This window comes from Phalacrocorax aristotelis, chromosome 3 (genome assembly GCF_949628215.1).
Source record: "Phalacrocorax aristotelis chromosome 3, bGulAri2.1, whole genome shotgun sequence".
NCBI lineage: Eukaryota > Metazoa > Chordata > Aves > Suliformes > Phalacrocoracidae > Phalacrocorax > Phalacrocorax aristotelis.
This window is the reverse complement of record NC_134278.1, coordinates 69,802,158-69,808,196: the sequence shown is the minus strand read 5'-3', so window position 1 is coordinate 69,808,196 and position 6,039 is coordinate 69,802,158.

Below are 6,039 nucleotides of genomic sequence, written 5' to 3'. Positions count from 1 at the left end.
ACTAGATTTTTAAAAATCCACACTTGCAGGAGCAAGCTGCCAGAGATGCCATGTGCTTTGGATTCCAGGGTGGTTCAGGTTTTCTGAACTTCAAGTTTCTGGTGATGGTTTTTTCCTTCCCCACCATTTCTTGATAGCAACAGGAATAATTCTCATTATGGCTTCCCATCACATTCCCCCTCGTTGGTCAACCACTGGGAAAATGAGTCATGATACTGAAACCTGAGCCTCTTCCACATCCAGATAGGGGCCTTATTCCCCACATAGAGACCACATCCATCTCAAGCACAACAGCAAACTCCAGTCAATAGCAAGCCAGATGCATTTCTTGTGGCCAGGCTCACCCATGCATGAGCACCCCCCAGTGTCTGCCTCAGCACCTTGCTTCGCAGTCTCTCAGACAACCCCAGCTTACTTGCCCACTTTGCTTTATTAAAGGGCTTTCTGTGCAGTGCTAGGTGAACCATGCCCATGCCATATGAGGAGCTCAGACACTGCCAAATCTTTTTTGCTGTTTAAATAATGGTTCCCTCACATTACCTATGCATTAACACTGTGCTGTGGGACACATAATCCCTCCAAGCTGTCCCCACACATCCACAGGAAAACAGACTCTGAATGAAAGAACAGCTCCTCATGTAACTTATCATATTAGCCTTTCCATCTGGTTTTTAGTTTTCTAGTCTGAGATTCATTTGCACTTCAAGTATACTCATAAGCTAGTTCTGACCTACAGCTCCTTGGGACCACAGTCACAGCAATCAAGTGCAGGTTATTCACTGCAGGACACCGCAGAGCCGACACAGACCAGGTGTATGACCCAGCATACCACACCAGCCTCTCCCCTCTCTCCCTGCTAATGGGGAGAGAGAGTGTCTCCTGACTCCCAGCTCATGAAAAAGCCACACTGGGCAAGGAAGGAAATCCCCTGCTTGACCACAGGGCAGGAGCAAGCTGTCAATGTGGATGCTGTTAGTAAAAACCCAATCCATTCCTGAAAAAAAACCCACAGAGCAGCCCCTGCATAACAGCAGAGGAGGGTGGCACAGAACTCACCTTTGGCCTGCTGCTTCAAGGGTTAATGTCCAGCCACATGAGCAGCATCCCAGGCAAGCCTTCTGACCAGAAAACTAGTTGAACTCAACCCTGAATTCCTAAGTGTTTGTACCTCCTGTCTTTATTATGTCTAAAAAAATACCTGAACAATTTTACCCATTTCTTCTGCAGCCAAAAGCTTTCTAGATTTGTATTTTGAGAGCTGAACCAGAGGCCCATGGCTCAGCTCCTGAGCAGTAGAAGGAGAAAGGGACTGCTCTTTTAGCTGATGGACTCCTCCACACCTTCTCATCCCTCCATCCTGCCATGCAAATGCACAGACAGCAGGAGGAGGGCAGGCAGGAAAGGGCAGGATGCCTGTGCAGTAGGTCCGCACCCACCTCCCCAACAGGACCCGCGAATCCACAGTTACAAAACTCAGAGCAAGGAGATAAAGCAGACCTTTATTTCCCTCCAGTGATAAGAAGCCAATGTGTTTGAAGCTAAAGGACCAAGGGCTGCTTGGGGTGGTCTAAGCAGCTTCAAAGTCTAAGCCAATAGCTTACTACGCAGAGAGGAATTCTTATGTGCATAAAGAGCTTGGAAATACTGTCTTGCTGGCAGCGCTATTTTTACTGGAAAGCTCTGGCCAAAGCTATCTCAGACAACAAAACAAATTAGATTATGCTATAAATATTAAAAGCTTTATAGATGTTTGTTTGGGCAACAAATTCCTGGAAAGTCCATTGGCCTTAATATAGGGAGGAGAAGGTCAGAGAGGAAGAAGGAAGCAGAGAAAAGGATGTAATTCGTTTTGGAGATCAGTGATTTTGTTCTCACCCTACTTAGTTACAGCAACATATACACCAACTTCCCACCAGAAACGAATGGTCAAGAGCTGTGCCAGAAGGTATTAAGGCTTCTGCATGTTCAGTGGGACGTTCTATGGGCTTGGGGAAAACAGCCTCAGATAGAGCCACATTATGCTTAAGAAAACCTTTGTTAAATTTCTCTCCACAGAACTTGAAACACCACAGCTGCTTTACAAGAGCCCACGATACCTGAACTACCGCCCTCACTTCCTACTACACTGTGTAATAAAACAAAATAACTGAAGATTTATAATTTCACCAGGGTGAAAATCCTTAGTTTCATTATTATTCATCAAGTTACTGTAGGAAATAAGGGTTTCCTTTTGGCTTGATTTTGTTGTTGTTTGCTTGATATTTTTACAGTTTACAGATGGAACTCTATGGCCCATTAGTGACTACTTGACATTATTAACATTTTCACTGTGAGGATTTCATTAGAAGCATTTGCACTGTGGGGATGGAAGAGGGAAAGACATTAATAAGTAGCACTGAAAAGCATGCATTTACTTGGAAAAGCCATTAAACACATGTATCAGTTTAGACTGTGGCATTTTCTATGGCTCTCAGTAAATATTTCCCAAACAAAAAAGCCTTTAAGTGAAAGTCACAAGGGTCTGAAGCTCATTACCTGCAAAGGCACTGCCAGAGTACATCAAAACATGGCGCAGCTGAGTACGAGCAGCAAGCACAGCCCACTGCTTCACTGGGAGCTCATTGGGTTTGCTTCACAGGTGTGTTCTAACAGTCCCTACTCTGGCCCATCCATACTGAAGGAGGGCTACACCTACAGGAAAAAAAAAAACCACACACCACCCAAACCCCCCCCAAGTAACTAACCCACTTTGCTCAAAGTGTCACTGTGAATTGGACTTGGTTGTCCTCTGATTCTTTGGCTGCTGTCTCGCTGCCAGACTGTGTGGTGAGCATTCATCCTCACCAGAGCCCGGGAAACAAAAATTGCAATCACAAACTGACTCCAAGGATTCTCCCTGCAAACCAGCACTGTTCAGCATTTGTTTTATAGTTAATTCCTCTGTCTCCATACCCAATTACTAATCACAATCACCTAAGAAAAAGATATCTTTGCCTTCTCCGCCAAAAATATATTAGATTAACTCCATAACCACATAAGAGGGCAAGTCAGTGGCTTACATCATCCTGAACAACTGAGGTGGCCACACAGGGAGGTTTAAAAAGAAATGTTTACATCTATTCTATGTCATTCTAAAACAAACACGTTTGTCCCGCTGGCAGGAACTGGAGAACACCCAAAGGTCTGGGTCTTTTGTCCTCCATCAAATATGTAATCCTCATTTTATTTCCTATTGGGAAAATATGTGCAACAAACAACTCCTGCCTATTTCTTATTTAGTATGTTTTAAAAAATCCCAACTCTAAAAGGTATTGGCCCAGCAATATTGTTTTTAAATTTGACTCTCCACTTCTGGACAGAGTCCAGAGTAACCCAAACTAACTATGCTTTTGAACCACTGTGTGAGACCCTGTGGGAATGACACAACTCACCAGCAGTTACCAACTATCATAAAAGAAGGCAAAACTGATGGTTACGCACTTGCCAGAGAGCTGGGTTTGCATTGTGCAGGCAACAGGATAAAGAGGGGTTACTATTTTTAACTGATGCAGAAGCGTAGGCAGAAGAATTTGGTGAAATTATATATTGACAGCAGCTCTTGACTGCTTTTGTCATGCATCTTACAGCTCAAGCGGTGTGCATGGAACTATATATAACTACTTTGAGTGACTGCCCTTGTTTCATATTCCAGCACCGCACAAATGTAGCAGTAGAAACAAATGGTCGTGTAGCACTTGTGTGGGTTGTTTTCTCTGTGGACTTACTGCTATACTGCTGAACGGGTGTTCAACACAACACAGACCCGTACATTCGGCTTTGCCCGGCCCCTCTTTCTTCATTCTCCAAACTGAGTCTTTCTGGAGTGCTCTTTTCACATTTTAGTTTAAGTTGATGGCTTTCTCATGAGCTCTTGTCTATTATAAAACCTTACAGCCTACAAGATGACAAAAGCACTTCTATGTGATGGCCACAAAGAACACATGCTCCATAAGCACAGCATGTGCAAAGGAAACCTCAGACTAAAGAGAAGAAAGAAGTCACAGTTGTACAGCAGGACAAAATCAGCATACTCCAAGGGCCCAACACTTCTTTCCAATTGGGCACAAGCGTTTCTAACTCACACTCTGAGATGGTGCACTAGGATGTACAGTGGAAGCCGGGGGCGAAGAAGAACTTAGATAAGTGCAGAAACCCCAAGCACAAGCCAGCACCCAGCCTCCTCCAAGATACCAATCCTGCTGGCAAAGGCAGTTCTCAGAATGCACGCACACAAGAGTCTTGCTGCCCAGGACACACGTAAGAGACTCCAAAATTGACTGATGAATGCAGAAAAGCTCCTGAAGAAGTAAAACCTGCAAGAAAAGGTTTGAGCTGAATTTATCATGAAGGTCCAAGTTAAAGCTCAGTGAGGGGTTTAACTTGGTCTATTCAGGATGAGGCTGCAAGTATAGGGCAGTTTGTGAAGACTGCCTGTTGGCAATGTAATAAAAACAGGACATCAGATTACAAAAATAATTTTGTCCAAAAAAGAAAATTCTTTATCCTCTCCAACTATAAAGCTGGTCTTCACCATCTGCTTCCTGGTTTGGCTAAGTTTTAGATTCTCCCTCCCCCCCCTTTCTGTTCAATGAGCACCCAGCTTATGGAGTATGTTGTTTTTAAAACCAGCCCTGCTTAGGAGGAGGAAAAGGTTATCAGTTCATTAATTAGTATAAAGTTAGTATAATACTCACATTACTATGTCCACTTCTGTTGGTCATCCAGAAGTCAAACACTGATTAATTTCATTATCCTTAATATTAGAGGAAACACATGGCTTGAAGAATTGCCCTGAACTCTGTCTCTACAAGTCATTACTATTCATTTTTATATCTTATTTCCTCTTGCCCATTACCATCTAGAATAGGATTTTCTTTCAATGATTATGTAAGGGAACACCCAAAGTATTGACTTGCAAATACTCTACAGACTAAAATAGATGCCTGCTTAGTATTTCTGAAATGCACATTCCTGAAATCTCACTAAACATATATGCAAGAGCATGAAATATTCTTTTTCATTTTTGTGGGGTTTACCATCTTTTCCAATTAACTGTGTTGTTTTGCCACCGTGACAGAGCATTCAGAGCATTGTGGAGTACCGTACCAGGGTGGGACATGTGGATACATATGTTGCACACATTAGGGAAGTTACCCTAGGCATCGTTTTTGTTGTAACAGATACACGTACCTTCAATACCAAGAGATGAGCCAAGTTTCTGCATAACAGCAGTTTCTAACTTGTTTTGTACATTTTTCTCAGGTTAAGCCAGAAAGATATTGCCTGTGATTTATCCCTAGATCTGTGGTTTGTTTTTTTTTTTACCCCCAAACTAGAGAGAACCCTCTATATTCACTACACACGGTAAGAAGTTAAGTGATCAACATCTTTCAAATTTAACCTCTTGGACAAAGAAAATGCACTAGTCTTTGGGAGTTCAGACTTCTCAGGTATTTCCCCTTGGTTTTTGGTTAAAACAGTACAAAGAAGAACAGAAGAGGTGCGTAGGAGAAATTATTCCACAAACACAGGACAGATTTAACCCTCTCTGAATCCAATTAAAATGCAAAATGAACTATCTGAAAAAGTTGACTTTTTAACACTTCTTCATACACTAGAACTTCTAACAGGAGCTGTGACTGTAAAGAAGAAAAATAACCACACTCAGGAATATTGTGATGTGCTCTGCTATGGGTCTTTCCTGCATTTTAAACAGCATTTCTCCCAAATGGTAACAATAGCGGTGAATGAGAGCCCTGTTGCTATTTGCTAAACATCAGCTGGTTAGTATTGCATGTTGTACACAGAGAAAGATGGGGGGTTTAATCTCTATTCTTTGCTAGGGAAGAGAGGTCACATAGCGAAGCAAACCATCTGAAGTCCAAGTGCTTTTCATAGAACAGTGTAAAAGCTGCTCTTAAAGATCTGCTTTCTAGTAGTTCCTTGCAACTTCACTTTCTCTTCCTACACTGGTTCTTGTATTTCCCCTCTCATTTGGTG